Source organism: Sturnus vulgaris, chromosome 1, assembly GCF_052056855.1.
Source record: "Sturnus vulgaris isolate bStuVul1 chromosome 1, bStuVul1.hap1, whole genome shotgun sequence".
In the NCBI taxonomy this organism is placed as follows: Eukaryota; Metazoa; Chordata; class Aves; order Passeriformes; family Sturnidae; genus Sturnus; species Sturnus vulgaris.
The window spans coordinates 36221478-36242737 of NC_142243.1; the positions used below are offsets into that span (position 1 = coordinate 36221478).

Sequence of the window (21260 nt, forward strand, 5' to 3'; positions counted from 1 at the left end):
CGGCCGGGCACGCTGTGTTGTGGACACGCTTGAGGGTAACCATCAAGCTGCAGTTTTCGTTAAGCTTTTAATATTCCAGCACTCCATCACATTCGTTCCTTTTTAAATTAAAGGCTCTAATTGGACTAATTGGGCTCTCATTGGCCTGTCGGCTCCCGGTAGGGCGCGGGAACAGCGGCTCCACCGCCGCCCCCCGCCCTTGCTGCGCCCCTCGGGTGGGCAGGGCGGGTGAAGGGCCCGGGGCCCCGACGGGAGGAGCGGAGGATGCGGCGGGGCGCGGGGGGCCGGCGAGCGGGTTGCCTTGTGCCAGCCAGCCCGGAGCGCGGGCGAGAGCGCGGGGCGGGAGCGTGCGGAGGAACGCCGCGGTAAGCCGGGGCGCGGGAGGGGCGGGCGCGGGTCCTGCCCTCCGGCGGAGCGCCCCCGAGCTGCCGGAGGGGGGTGCTGGCGGCGGGGCCGCCCATCCGCGCGGGGCCGGCCCTGTGACTGCCGGCGGCGGCGGGGGGGCGAGCCCGGATCGCTCGCTCTGCCTTCCCCGGAGAGTTTGCTCGCGGGGGCGGCCGGGGCTGCCTCTCCTCTCAGCGTTGCCGGCGTTTCCCCCCCAGGACTGCTGCCGAGCGTTGGGCCGGGGAAGGCGGCGGCAGCAGCAGAGAGCGAGGGAAGCAGCCACATGAATCAGTTTCTCTCTGTATCCGGCTCCGGGCAGAGGCGGCGACCATAGCGGGGAGGAGGGGAGAGGGGGAAAAGCGGCTCCTGCAGCAGCGGCAGCCGAGGCTCCCCTCGCCGCCGAGGTGGGTAGCGGGGCCGCAGCGTGTGGGCGGGGGGCGGCTGCGGCCGGGGCTGCCGGGGCTGCCGCTGCCCGGCCGGGCTGTCTGCGCTCCGGGGCGGCTGCATGTCGGCAGGCAGCGGGAACGGAGAAAAGTTGCCGAGGGCGCCCGGGGGCTGCCCGGCGGGGCGGCGACCCTGCTCGTGTTCCGCCGCTTCTGGCCGCCGCTCGTGGCCCGAGAGCGGCTTCGGCGGATCGTCCCCGCCGTGCGTGGGACGGGCTTTCCCCCGGGCCGGGGCCGGAGGCTTTGGGGCGTGTTCTGCAAGTTCTCTTTTCGGCTGCCATATGCGCGGGGGGGAGAGACTTTGGCTCAAAATCCCCCGATCGTAAATATGATAATTGATAAAAGATTCGTGTTAATCACAAAAGCATTGGGGTTTGTATAAACCAGAATACTAAGCTCTGAAGTGAAGCATGGACACTAAATAAAGGAGATTATATGATCAAATAATTCTGTTTCAAATCACCTTGTTATGTTATATTATGTTGTATTATGTTACATTATATTATGTTATATTTTCCAAATAAGTTGTATCGGCTACCAGCTTGCAAAATCAGACTTCCCTATAGCCTTTCCTGCCTTTGTGTGATCAATGCTGCCTATCTGAAGGAGCAGACTTCCAGAACTTCTCTAGTGGTCATCTACAAGGACCAGATGGCTATCTGTGACTGATTATCGCCCGGAGGCCTTGTAAATTTATGTAAGGATGTTTATTCGACCACCACTGCTTACCTGGCAAAATTATGACAGCAAAAACCCCTCAAAATTATTGATTACAACGAGAAACCACAGTATAGGAAGAGGCTGCAAACCAAGGTTCGGTGGAGCGTGGAGTGGGCGGTGACCCCTCACGTTGCCCAGCGCGCTGCTTGCTCTGTCTATATCAAATAAAACAACCTAAGTTTTGCTGAATATCGAAACTTTTGTCTCATTTATAACATAAATAAGAGAGAAAGCGGAAGGAGGGGAGGGGGGCAGCGGTGGTGCTTCTGCCGTAGCCAGGGAGGCTGATGGCGGAGTTTGGCAGCGGTGGCGGCACCGGCGGCGGGGGGCTGCCCTCCTCCCCGGGGCCGGTCCAAGGCAAGGTGGCGTTCAAGGCAGGAGATGGGGAAGGAGGAGGAGGCGGCGGCGGGAGATCCCGCTTTGATAGTGCGGGCAGCCGGGTCTCCAACGGGGACTGTGCCCAGCCGGGAGCCGGTGAGGAGCCGGGATCAGCTCCTCCTGCAAGCCCGGAGAGCAGCAGCAAAGAGAAAGGATTTTCCAGCAGTCAACAACGAGAAGGCAAACCCGGCATCCCCCGGAGGAGCAGCATAATTAAGGTAAGAGCTCTTGCTCCTCCCCATCGGGGTCTTTTTCTCTGTGACAGAGGCGGGGAGATGCGGGCGATACGTTGAGCCTTGGCCCTAGATGAAAGGACAGGCAGCTTTTCCTTTCTCTTTTTTCCTCCCCCCTGTGGCGAGGGGACTTGATTTTTCCTTTGTCAGAAGTGGACAGCAGTGAGAGGGTGGCTTTGTATACAGCCACGCTTGAGGGTAGCAGGGCGTCATGTTTTGAGGTTTATTAAAGTAGAAGGCTCTAACTCCTGTTAGGGAAGGCGAGATAAACTAGCTGGCTTGTGACAAGACAACATGGGCACCAGCCTGGCAGGGAAAGATATGAATTGCACAGTATGCTTGTTATTTGGGATGCACCTGTGCAGAGCAATTTAGTGGCTCCATTGGCTTGTGTGTGTGACAGGCACACAGCAGGTGATGAGAGATTCAGGATCTCATTGGGCTGGGGGTGGGAAACGGTACAATAGGGAACATTCTTCTTGTTAAAAATGACAGCTCGTTTAGCAGTAGCCTGAGTTGTACTTCACCTATAGAAACATGTTTATACATAGCTCTGCATATTCTGAACGCTTGGGTTTCAGCTTGAAAAGTAGGGGGAGCATCAGTGGCAGAATGTAGGTTGGGCAAAAAGGAATGCATTTTTTTAAAAATACAATTATTTCTACAAATAGGCTTACTTTGGTCTCTTAAATCCATGGTTCCTCTGATATGTGTTGGGTTAGCTTTCCCAACCCCAGTGAAAAGGTTGAGAGAACATAGACACTGCTCCAATGGTGTAACAGCTGTGAAATGAGGCACAACTTCAAGTACTTAAGATCTGAATTTAATCAAGATCAGCTAGATCTAAATTAAGCTAGATGTGTTGTCTTCTTAGATATTTATAAGCTTCCAAAATCAGTTGTGGTGGGCTGACCTTGGCTGGATTCCAGATACCTACCAAAGCCACTCTATCACTCCCCTCCTCAGGTAGACACAGAAGAGAAATAAAAGACTCATGGGTCGAGAAAAGGATATAGGGAGAGATCTCTCAGAAATTAATGTCATGGACAAAACATGTCAGTAATTTGTTAATTACGGTTAGTTTGGGGAAATTAATTTATTTCTAATCAAATCAGTATAGGATAACAAGAAATAAAGCCAAATGTTGAAAACACCTTCCCTCCATTTTGCCCCTCTCCTGTGGTGCAGGGGATGTGGAATGGGGGCTGTGGTCAGTTCATCACATGTTTCTGCTGTTCCTTCTTCCTCAGGGGGAGGATTGCTCACACTTCTGCCCTGCTCCAGCATTGGGTCTCCTCCATGGGAGGGAGAACTTCCACGAACTTCTCCAGCCTGAGTCTTACCCACAGGGTGCGTTCTTCATGAGCTGCTCCAGTGTGGTTCCCACATGGGATCACCAATCCTTCCAGGAGCCCTCTGCAGTGTGGGTTTCCCACAGGGTTGCAGCCTTCTTCAGGCATCCACCTCCTCTGCCATGGAGTCCTCCTGCCCTAGGGAGCAGCCTGTCTCACCATGTCTCTCTGTGGGCTGCAGGGAAATCTCAGCTCTGGCACCTGGAGCACCTCCTCCCAGCCCTTCACTGACCTTGGTGTCTGCAGTGTTGTTTCACTTGTCAATTGTGCCCCCCTTTCTCTGGCTGCAAGTGCTTCCAATCAGTTTTTTTCCCTACCCTGTTAAGTCTGTTATCCCAGGGGCTCTACCACAGTCACTGGTGGCACTGGCTTGGCCATCTCGGAGCCGGCTGGCATTGGCTCTGTCGGTCACAGGCGAAGCGTCTGGCAGCTTCTCACAGGAGCCACCCTGCTGCCAAAATCTTGTCATGCAAACTCAAGAGACATTACACTCCTTATCATTAAAATCCACATCCATCATACGATCTTCACAAATTTCAGTCACATCAACAAAAAAGAATTCCCCATGCCAAAATAAAAACCACCAACATCACAACACCAAACAGAGCACATGCAGTTCACCACAGTTAGAATGTAAGTTTCACACCATCAGTCGTTGTTTTGTCCATATCCTCTGTTGTTCTGTTGATTGGATGATAGAAAAACATGTAGAATATCAAGACTAGTAGTGTATTGGAAGTTGTGTTACTGTCTCCCGGGCCTTGCTGTAAAAACCAAGGGGAGAGCAAGGGCAGTGAGCAGTTGAACACATTTGACAGGCTGTACCCACCCTTCCTGTTTGAGCAGTGATGCTGGGCGTGTACCTGTGTGTGTGTGCTAAAGAAATCATAACAATGGACAGGGGCAGCTGAGCTTGGTATTGGAATAACTATATTTGCTGGATTTCCCAGAGATTTTTTTTTAATAGGTCTGATACTTCTTAACAGTTTCTTGTTTCTTCTGTGGTAGCCCAAGAAAGACAGTGGTGTTGTTTGCAGGGTGTGCCATGCTGTTGTACTACTTTGTAGTGTATGATTTAATTATACAGCAACCTTCTGCCTCTCTGGGGACCAAGCAAGGTCACAGTACCTAGGGATTTGTGATATATTAAGATCAAGAAGTATGAGATAAGGAAATAGGTTTTGAATTCATAGGTACTCGAGTCAAGGTTCTTAGTTTCTACAGCAATGATAACACTTTGGAATACAAAATTATTCAACTTTCTACTATTATTGCTGCTGAATACCGTTTTGCAGATGTGAACAGTAATCTGTGCAGCAGACAAGAACTGATTACTAAAACTTTGTGTTATTATTTGAATAATTATCTCAAGTGGAAAAATGTAACAACACTGCATTTAAAGTTATGCGTTCCATATTTATTTTAGATATGACTGTTTTAATACTTTTGGGAAAAATCACTTGTCTAAATATATTCTGAATATGATTCTGCTTGCTTAGTTCAGCAGTTCAGGTGGTTAGAGTCTAGATGTGTAGGTGCCTGGTTTTCACTATGAAACATTCCGGAACATCTGGCACGGGTAGTAAACCTTAAGATGCTTCTTGCCTGCTCTTGCAGAACAGAAGTCTGTAAAGAGTGGAAAAAGTAAGATGTAATATGCTTTTGGGAAGTGTTTCTGGGCTTTTAATAGCTTATATCACTAAAACTGCTCTTAAAGAAGATGGCAACCTCAAGGAGCAGGTCTGTTCCTTGCAGTTGTAGATTTCATACATTCATGCAAAACATGACTTTGTAGTTGATCTATAAAATGCACCTTTATGGAATATTTGATACTTAAATACTGTGTCTGCCAATTACTGGTGTAGGTGTTTAGGTCACAAATGGACAATTGACATTTGAATAATAGTTCTAGTTCAGATTAAATGCTTTAGATCCACATGTTTGTGCATGAAAATCGGGAGCACAGATCTGTGTTTTATTTTGGTTTCAGTCTGTGCTTCCATTGGCTGTCTATTTTCATAGCTCTGAGAAGAGAAGTTGCTGCCTTTTTCCCTTTCCTTTCTTACTTGCAGTCTCTGTTCCCTTTTTCCAGTAGCTCCATATTATTTCTGTCATATTTATTTTGTGCACCTGCTTTTGACTTTTTCTTTCTTGTTTCGTGTAAGATGATGTACTCTTCGAGGCTAAGGTGTCACCTAGGACGATGACAGGTGGTACAGCCGCTATTACTGGAAAAAGTAACACAGTCATTATATATAGTATTTTACTTGGCCCTTCAGTCTCATGTATCAGCTGTGTTTAGGCTGAAAGGATTAAAGCTTGTAGTCTTCATTTGTAGCAATTTTAATGGAATAGCCTATTTTATTGCTTGCATTTGTTGAACCAAATTTGAGGGCCAGGGACTACGTATATGTGTTTATAGAGACTTTTTCACTTTCTATTTATTATTCTCTGTATTTACCAGATTCTGATTTTTCAAGAGGCAATAGTGATGATACACTGTACATCCATGGGATTAAGGTTACTGGATACTTGATTTGTGAACTAATTTAGATGACGTTTGTTTGTATCTAGTGGATTTTGGGGTGACATTTGTTTTTCCATAATATTTTCCTCGGTGCAATTAGCTCTAGTTTCCTATTATGTAATATCCTAAAACATTTCCCATAATATTCTGTGAAATGAACTTCCAGCTTGCAGTTCAAAGTGGACTTAAGAATACTGTGAACTTTTCGTAGCTACTCTGACAGTTGGCATGGAGCTTGCTTTATTTTTGTGCGAGGTTCCTCCACACATTTCTTAAAGAGACTTGGAGGTGGTAGGTGTTTGAGAGTCTTTAAGGAAGCAAGTGACTTCTGGAGTATGGGTGTGAATCCTCAGAGCTGCTTGTTTCCAGGGGTGCCCAATAAATGCTGGGTCCTCTGAAGAAATTTTTGCCAATATAAACGTATACCATATGCCACTGAAGCCAAGGGACGTTCAGCATGGGCTCCCCCAGCCCCTAGAGGCCTCGCTGCTGGTCACAGCAGCCCCTGCCTGGCTCCTGCCTGCCCACACCGTGGGCATCCACGGCTGCTCGGGGACATGGAGCTCAGCTGGTGCTGGTGCCGTGTGGGCTTTGCTGGTGGTACCACTGAGACACAGCTGTGAGAACTCAATTTCTTTATTTGAACAAAAAACCAGGGCTAACCTCTGCCCTGGTGGACAGGGGCTGTCCAACTTCAGCTGGGGTGGGAGAGCAGGGCCAGGGGGCTTGGGGGCAGGGGTTCTCGTTTTGGAGGCATGAGTACTGGGATGTGCTGAAGATGGGGGTACATCCACGCCAGGGCAGCTGGGGAGAGCCGTGAAGAGCTGCAATGGCTCAAGCTCTCAGTGCTTGAGCTCTTCGGCTGGTCTTCTGAATCTTCACAGGAGCACCTGTGGAGAGAGGAGTGTCTGAGGCTCCAGCTGCCGCTGGCACACAGGGCCCAGAGCTGGCGAGGCTCCCCAGCACGGCTGGAGCTGCAGGCCCAGCTTGGCCCAGCTGGACAGCTGCTCCTCAAGGCCCCGGCGAGCAGGGCATGGCTCTGGGCAGGCTCCCTGGCCAGGAGCGGGCCCCAGAGCGCGTCTGCCTTTCAAGGCCAATCTGGTCCCTGCTCTTTCTCCTCCCCACCTTGCTTTGCCTCTGCCCGCTGCTCGTGGGGCTGCTCTTGGCCTCGCAGCCTCAGTGGGAGCCAGCACTGGCTGCAGCCCCAGTGGGCTCCCCAGGAGAAGGCCCAGCAATGAAGAGGCACTGGGCAGCAGCAGAAGCCTCAGCAGAGTTATTTGGACAAGCGCTGACCATCCTCAACTCCACAGCAGCCTGACTGGGAGTGTTTCCTATCAGCAGCCCTTAAAAGAAGCTGTTTGAGGCAGAGATCAGCAAAACACTCACCGTTTCCTCTTCCAGCAATACCAGATTCCGGCACAGCATATCATCAGGAACAGTGCTCCACCAGCCACGATGGCCATGAACTTCATCAAGCACGGTGTTCCCCAGCAGAAAACTCTTCTCATGCTTTCCGAGATCTTTTCAGCACGTGTTGACGTGCTGACTGCGTCTGTGGGGGCAATGAGGAGTGTGAGGCCGTGCCGTGCTCCACTGCTCAGCTGGCAGCACGGTGGATACGGCCAGGACGTTCTCTGTTTCCCCCAGAGCTGGGGCCTGCAGGCACCTTGCCACGTCCTGGCACAGGGCTGCTCACTCCCCAAAGCCCTGAGACTGCGTGCGACAATTGCTCTGTGTTATGCCGGTCTTCTCCAGGCAATATGTGTCCCACAGACATGGATAAGGAAAATGCCCAGGGTTTTGGAGCTGCTCCAGGACCCACCCTTCTCCAAACTGCTGCCCCCCCCCCGCCCCCGATAATCTGGGAGACCAGGAAATTTCAGGGGATCTAAGGCCGTGCATGGCCCGTGGGGCACTTTGGGCTCCCTGTCAGCCGATGCCAAATGCCTTCGTGCAGAGGCTGGCAAGAAGCACCATCCAGGCCAGCCTGGGAACCAGCCCTGCACGGTGTGACAGCAGCAGTGCGGCAGCGAGGCTGCCATGGATCCCTTCCCTCTGTGGCGAGCATGGCGCCTCCTGGTGTGCAGAGAAGGCCCCTGGCTGCTGATTCTCAGGAGAAGGCTGAGGGAAATGCACCCACCCTGATGTCTCTCCACTTCACTGAGGATTTGTTCCAGGTGTTTGGATTCCTCCAGGGACTTCCTGTTTCCTTTAGGTTTGTTCTTCCTTCTCAGGGGAGCTGAAGAGAAAGTATTTCCATTTCAGATGAATGGATGCCACAAAAGCAGTGCTCAGCCTGTGGGGTCAGCAGGAACGCACTACTCACGCCTGTGAGGGGAGCTGGGCCTGCGTGCAACATCCATCAAAGGACTCGGGAAAGTCCTCCTTGCAAGCACACCTGTCATGCAACAGCCAGAGAAGCTTCTGTCATCTCTGCTGATCTGCACGGGCAGCACTGAGCTGCAGGAGCTGTGAGGGGATTGCACAGGCCGAGGGCGCAGCTCTGTCCTGGCACCTGCAGCGATGCTCCTCTGGCCCAGCGTTGGGCTCTGAGCTGGCAGGTCCCCCAGGGGCAAAGGCCTTCACCTACCCTCCTCATCTTCCTCATCATCAGGCTTAGAAATGGATCTGAGTTGTGATTCCCGATGACCTTCATCAACAGATTGACCTACAAAGAAAGGCAGGACACAACAGCTCCCAGCACTGCAGGAGATCCTCAGGCTGCCTGGGGCGGGCAAAGGAGCCACGCAAGGCACAGGCCTGGGCCCTTCCCTTCCCTTCCCTTCCCTTCCCTTCCCTTCCCTTCCCTTCCCTCTCTGCTCTTCTCCGGGGCTGCACAGAGCACATGGAAGGAGACACTGGCATTGCACATGGGAAGAGGATTGACAGCTAAATGCTCCTTCCTCCCACTGAGAGCCATCCTGGACACAAGAGTAGAAATTTCCAGGCCAAGATTTCCAGAATCCATCCAACTTCAGAGGATCTTAAGGGCAACGCCACATGAATATTGCTCTGGACACTGTTTACACTTGGACAATGATGATTGTGTTAGGAAAGAGTTGCTGAAAACTGACCTTCACCAAGCTCCGAGAACCTGAAACCACGGGTTAGCAGCGTTTGCAAATGCTGCAAGTCACGACCCCAGTCTAGAAGGAGCACAGATGGGAAGCGTTCCATGGTGTGCTGGGATCCCCTTCACCAGGGAGCTGAGCACTTCACTGCCAAGCAGCAGAGATGGCAGCTGAAGGCTCAGCAGGCCTCAGGCCCAGAGGCACAGCAATTACCTCTTGTGACTGTGCCTGGCTTCGCCTCCCTTCCTGCAGCAGAGGCTGCCAGTGAGCCACTGCTTTGTCCGGGAAACTCAGTGTTCAGCACAGTCTTTCTTTGCATCACTGCAGCAAGGAAAAGGGACAGGTGGATCAGATGGACTTGTTCTCCACTGGGGAGGTGCCATCTTCAGGAGGCAATGCTTGTTGAAGTCACGTCTAAGGATCAGGAGAAAGGCCAGGTTATTGGGGCTGGCCAGGGCCTCCCTCCTCCAAACAGCTGCCCCTCCTGATGTGCTGGGAGACCAGGAAATTTCTGGGCATCTAAGGTTGTGCGTGGCCCATGGTGCAGATTGGGCTCCCTGTCAGCTGATGCCAAATGCCTTCCTACAGAGGGTGGGAACGGGCCCTGCAGGGTGTGACAGCAGCAGTGCGGCAGCGAGGCTGCCATGGATCCCTTCCCACGATGCCCGGCACAGTGTGTCCAGATGTGCAGAGAAAGCCCCCAGCTGCTGATTCTCAAGAGAAGGCTGAGGGAAATGCACCCACCGCGGCGTCTCTCCACATCACTGAGGATTTCTTTCAGGCTTTTGGATCCCTTCAGGGACTTCTTTTGTCCTTCTGGTTTGCTCCTCCATCGTGGCGGACCTTAAGAGAAAGTATTTCCATTTGAGATGAAAGGATGCCACCAAAGCAGCGCTCAGCCTGTGAGGTCAGCAGGGAGACACTACTCACTCCTGGGATGGGAGCTGGGTTTGTGTGACTCAGCCAGCAAGGGCCCATTAGGAGTCTTTTCTGCAGACACACCTGTAACTCAACAGCCACGGAAGCTTCTGTCACCTGCTTCCTGCCATTATGTCAAGGATTATTTCTTGGTGGGATGCTGAGAACATACCTGCAGGAGGCTTCAGAGGCTGAAAATCTTCATGAAGCCAAGGTGCTGGAGAAATCTTCCTAGCCCGCTCATCTAGAAGGGAGGACAGGTGAGAACCATTTCCATGGTGTGCTGGCATGCCCTTCTACAGGGAGCTGAGCACTTCAGGGGGGTGAGCGAATGCTTTGTGTCTGCACTGCCAAGCAGCAGAGATGGCAGCTGAAGGCTCAGCAGGCCTCAGGCCCAGTGGCACAGCAATTACCTGCTGTGACTGCTCCTGGCATCACCTCCCTTCCTGCAGCAGAGGCTCCCAATGAGCCACTGCTTCCTCCGGGAAATGCTTCCTTCAGGACAGTCTCTCCTTGCATCTCTGGACAAAGAAAAAGGGACAGCTGCATCCGATGGAGTTGTTTCCCAAGGGGAAGATGCCATCTTGAGGAGGCAATGCTTGTTGAAGTCATGTCTAAGGTTCAGGAAGTGAGTCCAGCTTTGGAGCTGGGCCAGGCCCCTCCCTCCTCCAAACAAAAAAGCTGCCCCTACACCTGATGGACCCCGAGACTGGGAAATTTCTGGGGATCTCAGGGTGTGCATTGCTCGTGGTGTAGATTGGGCTCCCTGTCAGCCAATGCCAAATGCCTTCGTGCAGAGCCTGGGGAGGAGCTGCATCCAGGCCAGCCTGGGAACCAGCCCTGCACGGTGTGACAGCAGCAGTGCGGCAGCGAGGCTGCCATGGATCCCTTCCCTCTGTGCCGGGCACGGCGTGTCCAGATGTGCAGAGAAAGGCCCCAGCTGCTGATTCTCAGGAGAAGGCTGAGGGAAATGCACCCACCACGACGTCTCTCCACATCACTGAGGATTTCTTTCAGGCTTTTGGATCCCTTCAGGGACTTCTTGTGCCCTTCAGGTTTGTTCCTCCCTCTCGGCGGACCTTAAGAGAAAGGATTTCCATTTGAGATGAAAGGATGCCACCGAAGCAGCGCTCAGCCTGTGAGGTCAGCAGGGAGACACTACTCACCCCTGGGATGGGAGCTGGGCTTGTGTGACTCAGCCAGCAAGGGCCCATGAGGAGTCTTTTCTGCAGACACACCTGTAACTCAACGGCCACGGAAGCTCCTGTCACCCGGTTCCTGCCAGGTTGTCACTGATGAGTCTTTTAGGAACATTTCCAACATACCTGCAGGAGGCTCCAGCTGCATGAAATGTTCCAAAAGCCAAGGTATTGGTGAAACCTTTGCAACGCGCTCATCTGGAAGGGAGGAGAGACGAGAATCACCTTCTGCCTTAGGGAAGTGGGCACTGCAAGGGGGTCGGCTAAGGCTGTGGCAGGCAGATGTGAATGGACATGGCCAAAGCTGCAGAGGGGCCTGGGGAGCTGTGGGCTGCCTCTGGTCCCTGTCCACACTGTTTGCTGGCCCTGGACGACATGCGTGGAGAGGAAAGCGGGGCAGCCCAAGGCCCCTGTGGGCTCTCTCCCTCTCCCAGAGGAAAGCCTCCCTAAAGCCCTATGGAAAACCATCCCCAACGCTTCCTGGGGAGAAGGGAGCGCTGTGCCAGGAAAGGGGATCCGTCGGCTCACCTGCTCCCTTCGCTCGCCGTGCAGCTGCCTGGGCAGCCCTGTCAGTCAGGGCCAGTGCCAGGAGGAGCAGGAGGAAGAGGCGCAGAGCAAGGGCCATGGTGCCTTGCCCTGTGCCAGTCGTGCAGCTCTTGCTGCCACCGCTGTCCTCACGCCGCTGTCGCAATGTCAGCACCGCTGCCGCCGCTGCTGCCGCCGCAACAGTTGTGGGCAAGGACTGACTGCTTGGTGGTTGTGGTGCTGTGCAAGCACAGGGCTCTGGGTCCTCTGTGACCTCAGAGCCTGCTGTGACGTCAAGGCTGGGCCAGGATTTTGTGGGAAGGGATCTCAAGAGCTGCCCTTCCAGTGAGGAGAGTAGGTCTCTGCAGGCAGCTGCGTGCAATCTCTATTTTGTTTCCCAAGACCAGAGTTATCTGACATTGGCCAAGTGAGATATTTCATGGTTCTACCTGCAATAGCAATGTCAAGTCCAAAATTCAACTCGCATTGCTGAGTCCCACTATTGCAGGCAGCACCAGCCCCATGCCAAGAGTGACTCCGTGCTGTGCACTCTGCTGGCCTTTGGCCCATATATAAAAAGTGAAGGACTTGATGTCCTAAGTTTTAAAAGGAATGCAACACTGGCCATCAGCATAGCTGCATGCTTTAGAGGAGACCCAAACCCACTGCACACCTTATGGGTGTCCTCAGCCACCCCAAAATCCCCCTGTGTGCCTCACGAGAGACCCCAGAGCCCTGCTTAACTTCGAGGTGTCCCTCGGCCCCTGCACACCTTTGGAGTTAGCCTAAATGAGGGGAAAAAACTGATCGTTGGGCTAAGATTTTACATTGTGGAAAGTATCATGTGGCACAGCAGCTCCACTGGGATTGTGTCTTGTTGGTTGACTTGGGGATTGAAGAAGAATGGCTTCTGTCTTCATATGACATAAAAGGAAGAGGTGTGGATGAAAGGACTTGAAGAGCGTTGGTGTTTAAAAGAAGGAAGCCAAGAGGATACAAGATTTGAACTGGGAGACAAAAGTAACTTATGTTGCCTTAAGTGCTTCTTTTAAAAAGCTTCAGTAGAAAAGAGTTCGGCAATGGTGGAATTTTCAACCTCTCTTCATTTGAAGGAATAATTCCCATCATTTGAAGCATTTGTTCCCTTTCTTTACCTCCCACTCTCTTAGTTGTGGACTTGGAGCATAAACTGACTTAGCAGTGTTGGCACCTTGCATTTGTTTATGCAGGTCATAGGAAGAGTGAGCTGCAATAGTACCAGCATTTAGATGGAAGGTGCACAGTATTCCTAAGTCATAGAATGCCTGCTCTCTCATAGTTACCTTGGACTCTAAATTGTTTTGTATATTCTTTGTGGGGTTTTTTTCTCTGGTTTTGTTTTGTTTTGTTTTGTTTTGTTTTGTTTTTGGTGTTGTTTTATGACTAGCTATAAATAAAAATTGTAGCAAGAAGTCTACTTTGTTCCATGTAAGAAAAAGTGGGATTCTGAATCGTTCCTTCAATCTTGAGATGTGTTGAGGAATTAAATTTGGTCACTGTACAGCTTGGTTTCAAAGCATACCTAAATGGAATTTCCTTAGTAAAACAAGAATGGAGACTTGTTCTGCTGTCATCTCAGTAAAATATGGAACCAGAGAAGTATACGCCACTGACGAATATTGAATGGTGAATCAAAGAATTGAAAACAGTGTTAAAATGTCAAAGGGTGTAACAGTGTCTGCAACGGATATGCTTATGCATTTTGGAGTAAAGTGAGTGGTCCACTCCTGAAGGAAATGCTGATTTACGTTTTCAGAGGGAATCCAAGTGATATTCTTTCAACTAGTTTGTGGTTACAGAAGTAACTTATCTAAATACTGTCTTGAAAGAAATAAAAAATGTACCAGGTATATGTTATGACTGTATCAAACAAGCATCAGAAAGTGACAGATTCTATAAATACCGGCCTGCTGGAACTACATGGAAATAAAGCAAAGGAAAACATAGACAAAACTTCAATTCATCTCTGTTGCTGTATATTAGAGAGATGACTGTGAGGTAAAGCCCATATGATCAATCCCCTTGCTTTTCACGTGTGAGATGTTCAGATGTCAGCATTGTATATGGGTTCCACTGAAGCGACGCCAGGCTATGAAGGACTTGCTTGTGGTGCGCAGCCCAGCCTCATTGCATCTTCCTCAAGGCAAGCACTTAGTGAGTGCTTGCCTCTTTTCCTGGCCATGGCCCTGGAGGAGGTCCAGGCCCAGATGATGCCACTGAAGGAGATGTGCCCTCAGCCCAGGGACGTTCAGCACGGGCTCCCCCAGCCCCTAGAGGCCTCGCTGCTGGTCACAGCAGCCCCTGCCTGGCTCCTGCCTGCCCACACCGTGGGCATCCACGGCTGCTCGGGGACATGGAGCTCAGCTGGTGCTGGTGCCGTGTGGGCTTTGCTGGTGGTACCACTGAGACACAGCTGTGAGAACTCAATTTCTTTATTTGAACAAAAAACCAGGGCTAACCTCTGCCCTGGTGGACAGGGGCTGTCCAACTTCAGTTGGGGTGGGAGAGCAGGGCCAGGGGGCTTGGGGGCAGGGGTTCTCGTTTTGGAGGCATTAGTACTGGGATGTGCTGAAGGTGAGGGTACATCCACGCCAGGGCAGCTGGGGAGAGCCGTGAAGAGCTGCAATGGCTCAAGCTCTCAGTGCTTGAGCTCTTCGGCTGGTCTTCTGAATCTTCACAGGAGCACCTGTGGAGAGACGAGTGTCTGAGGCTCCAGCTGCCGCTGGCACACAGGGCCCAGAGCTGGCGAGGCTCCCCAGCACGGCTGGAGCTGCAGGCCCAGCTTGGCCCAGCTGGACAGCTGCTCCTCAAGGCCCCGGCGAGCAGGGCATGGCTCTGGGCAGGCTCCCTGGCCAGGAGCGGGCCCCAGGCCCCAGGCGTCTGCCTTTCAAGGCCAATCTGGTCCCTGCTCTTTCTCCTCCCCACCTTGCTTTGCCTCTGCCCGCTGCTCGTGGGGCTGCTCTTGGCCTCACAGCCTCAGTGGGAGCCAGCACTGGCTGCAGCCCCAGTGGGCTCCCCAGGAGAAGGCCCAGCAATGAAGAGGCACCGGGCAGCAGCAGAAGCCTCAGCAGAGTTATTTGGACAAGCGCTGACCATCCTCAACTCCACAGCAGCCTGACTGGGAGTGTTTCCTATCAGCAGCCCTTAAAAGAAGCTGTTTGAGGCAGAGATCAGCAAAACACTCACCGTTTCCTCTTCCAGCAATACCAGATTCCGGCACAGCATATCATCAGGAACAGTGCTCCACCAGCCACGATGGCCATGAACTTCATCAAGCACGGTGTTCCCCAGCAGAAAACTCTTCTCATGCTTTCCGAGATCTTCTCAGCACGTGTTGACGTGCTGACTGCATCTGTGGGGGCAATGAGGAGTGTGAGGCCGTGCCGTGCTCCACTGCTCAGCTGGCAGCACGGTGGATACGGCCAGGACGTTCTCTGTTTCCCCCAGAGCTGGGGCCTGCAGGCACCTTGCCACGTCCTGGCACAGGGCTGCTCACTCCCCAAAGCCCTGAGACTGCGTGCGACAATTGCTCTGTGTTATGCCGGTCTTCTCCAGGCAATATGTGTCCCACAGACATGGATAAGGAAAATGCCCAGGGTTTTGGAGCTGCTCCAGGACCCACCCTTCTCCAAACTGCTGCCCCCCCCCGCCCCCGATAATCTGGGAGACCAGGAAATTTCAGGGGATCTAAGGCCGTGCATGGCCCGTGGGGCACTTTGGGCTCCCTGTCAGCCGATGCCAAATGCCTTCGTGCAGAGGCTGGCAAGAAGCACCATCCAGGCCAGCCTGGGAACCAGCCCTGCACGGTGTGACAGCAGCAGTGCGGCAGCGAGGCTGCCATGGATCCCTTCCCTCTGTGGCGAGCATGGCGCCTCCTGATGTGCAGAGAAGGCCCCTGGCTGCTGATTCTCAGGAGAAGGCTGAGGGAAATGCACCCACCCTGATGTCTCTCCACTTCACTGAGGATTTGTTCCAGGTGTTTGGATTCCTCCAGGGACTTCCTGTTTCCTTTAGGTTTGTTCTTCCTTCTCAGGGGAGCTGAAGAGAAAGTATTTCCATTTCAGATGAATGGATGCCACAAAAGCAGTGCTCAGCCTGTGGGGTCAGCAGGGACGCACTACTCACGCCTGTGAGGGGAGCTGGGCCTGCGTGCAACATCCATCAAAGGACTCGGGAAAGTCCTCCTTGCAAGCACACCTGTCATGCAACAGCCAGAGAAGCTTCTGTCATCTCTGCTGATCTGCACGGGCAGCACTGAGCTGCAGGAGCTGTGAGGGGATTGCACAGGCCGAGGGCGCAGCTCTGTCCTGGCACCTGCAGCGATGCTCCTCTGGCCCAGCGTTGGGCTCTGAGCTGGCAGGTCCCCCAGGGGCAAAGGCCTTCACCTACCCTCCTCATCTTCCTCATCATCAGGCTTAGAAATGGATCTGAGTTGTGATTCCCGATGACCTTCATCAACAGATTGACCTACAAAGAAAGGCAGGACACAACAGCTCCCAGCACTGCAGGAGATCCTCAGGCTGCCTGGGGCGGGCAAAGGAGCCACGCAAGGCACAGGCCTGGGCCCTTCCCATCCCTTCCCTTCCCTTCCCTTCCCTTCCCTTCCCTTCCCTTCCCTTCCCTCCCCTTCCCTCTCTGCTCTTCTCCGGGGCTGCACAGAGCACATGGAAGGAGACACTGGCATTGCACATGGGAAGAGGATTGACAGCTAAATGCTCCTTCCTCCCACTGAGAGCCATCCTGGACACAAGAGTAGAAATTTCCAGGCCAAGATTTCCAGAATCCATCCAACTTCAGAGGATCTTAAGGGCAACGCCACATGAATATTGCTCTGGACACTGTTTACACTTGGACAATGATGATTGTGTTAGGAAAGAGTTGCTGAAAACTGACCTTCACCAAGCTCCGAGAACCTGAAACCACGGGTTAGCAGCGTTTGCAAATGCTGCAAGTCACGACCCCAGTCTAGAAGGAGCACAGATGGGAAGCGTTCCATGGTGTGCTGGGATCCCCTTCACCAGGGAGCTGAGCACTTCACTGCCAAGCAGCAGAGATGGCAGCTGAAGGCTCAGCAGGCCTCAGGCCCAGAGGCACAGCAATTACCTCTTGTGACTGTGCCTGGCTTCGCCTCCCTTCCTGCAGCAGAGGCTGCCAGTGAGCCACTGCTTTGTCCGGGAAACTCAGTGTTCAGCACAGTCTTTCTTTGCATCACTGCAGCAAGGAAAAGGGACAGGTGGATCAGATGGACTTGTTCTCCACTGGGGAGGTGCCATCTTCAGGAGGCAATGCTTGTTGAAGTCACGTCTAAGGATCAGGAGAAAGGCCAGGTTATTGGGGCTGGCCAGGGCCTCCCTCCTCCAAACAGCTGCCCCTCCTGATGTGCTGGGAGACCAGGAAATTTCTGGGCATCTAAGGTTGTGCGTGGCCCATGGTGCAGATTGGGCTCCCTGTCAGCTGATGCCAAATGCCTTCCTACAGAGGGTGGGAACGGGCCCTGCAGGGTGTGACAGCAGCAGTGGGGCAGCGAGGCTGCCATGGATCCCTTCCCACTATGCCCGGCACAGTGTGTCCAGATGTGCAGAGAAAGCCCCCAGCTACTGATTCTCAAGAGAAGGCTGAGGGAAATGCACCCACCACGGCGTCTCTCCACATCACTGAGGATTTCTTTCAGGCTTTTGGATCCCTTCAGGGACTTCTTTTGTCCTTCTGGTTTGCTCCTCCATTGTGGCGGACCTTAAGAGAAAGTATTTCCATTTCAGATGAAAGGATGCCACCAAAGCAGCGCTCAGCCTGTGAGGTCAGCAGGGAGACACTACTCACCCCTGGGATGGGAGCTGGGCTTGTGTGACTCAGCCAGCAAGGGCCCATGAGGAGTCTTTTCTGCAGACACACCTGTAACTCAACAGCCACGGAAGCTTCTGTCACCTGCTTCCTGCCATTATGTCAAGGATTATTTCTTGGTGGGATGCTGAGAACATACCTGCAGGAGGCTTCAGAGGCTGAAAATCTTCATGAAGCCAAGGTGCTGGAGAAATCTTCCTAGCCCGCTCATCTAGAAGGGAGGACAGGTGAGAACCATTTCCATGGTGTGCTGGCATGCCCTTCTACAGGGAGCTGAGCACTTCAGGGGGGTGAGCGAATGCTTTGTGTCTGCACTGCCAAGCAGCAGAGATGGCAGCTGAAGGCTCAGCAGGCCTCAGGCCCAGTGGCACAGCAATTACCTGCTGTGACTGCTCCTGGCATCACCTCCCTTCCTGCAGCAGAGGCTCCCAATGAGCCACTGCTTCCTCCGGGAAATGCTTCCTTCAGGACAGTCTCTCCTTGCATCTCTGGACAAAGAAAAAGGGACAGCTGCATCCGATGGAGTTGTTTCCCAAGGGGAAGATGCCATCTTGAGGAGGCAATGCTTGTTGAAGTCATGTCTAAGGTTCAGGAAGTCAGTCCAGCGTTGGAGCTGGGCCAGGCCCCTCCCTCCTCCAAACAGCTGCCCCTACACCTGATGGACCCCGAGACTGGGAAATTTCTGGGGATCTCAGGGTGTGCGTTGCCCGTGGTGTAGATTGGGCTCCCTGTCAGCCAATGCCAAATGCCTTCGTGCAGAGCCTGGGGAGGAGCTGCATCCAGGCCAGCCTGGGAACCAGCCCTGCACGGTGTGACAGCAGCAGTGCGGCAGCGAGGCTGCCATGGATCCCTTCCCACTGTGCCGGGCACGGCGTGTCCAGATGTGCAGAGAAAGGCCCCAGCTGCTGATTCCCAGGAGAAGGCTGAGGGAAATGCACCCACCACGACGTCTCTCCACATCACTGAGGATTTCTTTCAGGCTTTTGGATCCCTTCAGGGACTTCTTGTGCCCTTCAGGTTTGTTCCTCCCTCTCGGCGGACCTTAAGAGAAAGGATTTCCATTTGAGATGAAAGGATGCCACCGAAGCAGCGCTCAGCCTGTGAGGTCAGCAGGGAGACACTACTCACCCCTGGGATGGGAGCTGGGCTTGTGTGACTCAACCAGCAAGGGCCCATGAGGAGTCTTTTCTGCAGACACACCTGTAACTCAACAGCCACGGAAGCTCCTGTCAACCGGTTCCTGCCAGGTTGTCACTGATGAGTCTTTTAGGAACATTTCCAACATACCTGCAGGAGGCTCCAGCTGCATGAAATGTTCAGAAAGCCAAGGTATTGGTGAAACCTTTGCAACGCGCTCATCTGGAAGAGAGGAGAGACGAGAATCACCTTCTGCCTTAGGGAAGTGGGCACTGCAAGGGGGTCGGCTAAGGCTGTGGGAGGCAGATGTGAATGGACATGGCCAAAGCTGCAGAGGGGCCTGGGGAGCTGTGGGCTGCCTCTGGTCCCTGTCCACACTGTTTGCTGGCCCTGGACGACATGCGTGGAGAGGAAAGCGGGGCAGCCCAAGGCCCCTGTGGGCTCTCTCCCTCTCCCAGAGGAAAGCCTCCCTAAAGCCCTATGGAAAACCATCCCCAACGCTTCCTGGGGAGAAGGGAGCGCTGTGCCAGGAAAGGGGATCCGTCGGCTCACCTGCTCCCTTCGCTCGCCGTGCAGCTGCCTGGGCAGCCCTGTCAGTCAGGGCCAGTGCCAGGAGGAGCAGGAGGAAGAGGCGCAGAGCAAGGGCCATGGTGCCTTGCCCTGTGCCAGTCGTGCAGCTCTTGCTGCCACCGCTGTCCTCACGCCGCTGTCGCAATGTCAGCACCGCTGCCGCCGCTGCTGCCGCCGCAACAGTTGTGGGCAAGGACTGACTGCTTGGTGGTTGTGGTGCTGTGCAAGCACAGGGCTCTGGGTCCTCTGTGACCTCAGAGCCTGCTGTGACGTCAAGGCTGGGCCAGGATTTTGTGGGAAGGGATCTCAAGAGCTGCCCTTCCAGTGAGGAGAGTAGGTCTCTGCAGGCAGCTGCGTGCAATCTCTATTTTGTTTCCCAAGACCAGAGTTATCTGACATTGGCCAAGTGAGATATTTCATGGTTCTACCTGCAATAGCTCCTGTCAATGTCAAGTCCAAAATTCAACTCGCATTGCTGAGTCCCACTATTGCAGGCAGCACCAGCCCCATGCCAAGAGTGACTCCGTGCTGTGCACTCTGCTGGCCTTTGGCCCATATTTAAAAAGTGAAGGACTTGATGTCCTAAGTTTTAAAAGGAATGCAACACTGGCCATCAGCATAGCTGCATGCTTTAGAGGAGACCCAAACCCACTGCACACCTTATGGGTGTCCTCAGCCACCCCAAAATCCCCCTGTGTGCCTCACGAGAGACCCCAGAGCCCTGCTTAACTTCGAGGTGTCCCTCGGCCCCTGCACACCTTTGGAGTTAGCCTAAATGAGGGGAAAAAACTGATCGTTGGGCTAAGATTTTACATTGTGGAAAGTATCATGTGGCACAGCAGCTCCACTGGGATTGTGCCGTGTTGGTTGACTTGGGGATTGAAGAAGAATGGCTTCTGTCTTCATATGACATAAAAGGAAGAGGTGTGGATGAAAGGACTTGAAGAGCGTTGGTGTTTAAAAGAAGGAAGCCAAGAGGATACAAGATTTGAACTGGGAGACAAAAGTAACTTATGTTGCCTTAAGTGCTTCTTTTAAAAAGCTTCAGTAGAAAAGAGTTCGGCAATGGTGGAATTTTCAACCTCTCTTCATTTGAAGGAATAATTCCCATCATTTGAAGCATTTGTTCCCTTTCTTTACCTCCCACTCTCTTAGTTGTGGACTTGGAGCATAAACTGACTTAGCAGTGTTGGCACCTTGCATTTGTTTATGCAGGTCATAGGAAGAGTGAGCTGCATTAGTACCAGCATTTAGATGGAAGGTGCACAGTATTCCTAAGTCATAGAATGCCTGCTCTCTCATAGTTACCTTGGACTCTAAATTGTTTTGTATATTCTTTGTGGGGGTTTTTTCTCTGGTTTTTTTTTTTTTTTTTTGGTGTTGTTTTATGACTAGCTATAAATAAAAATTGTAGCAAGAAGTCTACTTTGTTCCATGTAAGAAAAAGTGGGATTCTGAATCGTTCCTTCAATCTTGAGATGTGTTGAGGAATTAAATTTGGTCACTGTACAGCTTGGTTTCAAAGCATACCTAAATGGAATTTCCTTAGTAAAACAAGAATGGAGACTTGTTCTGCTGTCATCTCAGTAAAATATGGAACCAGAGAAGTATACGCCACTGACGAATATTGAATGGTGAATCAAAGAATTGAAAACAATGTTAAAATGTCAAAGGGTGTAACAGTGTCTGCAACGGATATGCTTATGCATTTTGGAGTAAAGTGAGTGGTCTACTCCTGAAGGAAATGCTGATTTATGTTTTCAGAGGGAATCCAAGTGATATTCTTTCAACTAGTTTGTGGTTACAGAAGTAACTTATCTAAATACTGTCTTGAAAGAAATAAAAAATGTACCAGGTATATGTTATGACTGTATCAAACAAGCATCAGAAAGTGACAGATTCTATAAATACCGGCCTGCTGGA

At 52.4% G+C, this 21260-nt stretch overlaps 1 long non-coding RNA gene across 1 annotated transcript; it reads left to right on the top strand.

Annotated features, from left to right (window-relative positions):
* The first annotated feature begins 481 nt into the window (after positions 1-481).
* LOC148225156 (uncharacterized) lies at positions 482-1736 on the top strand. Its single transcript, XR_015799015.1, has 2 exons — positions 482-788; positions 1353-1736. It is a non-coding gene; the product is annotated as an uncharacterized LOC148225156 (long non-coding RNA).
* Positions 1737-21260: the final 19524 nt, after the last annotated feature.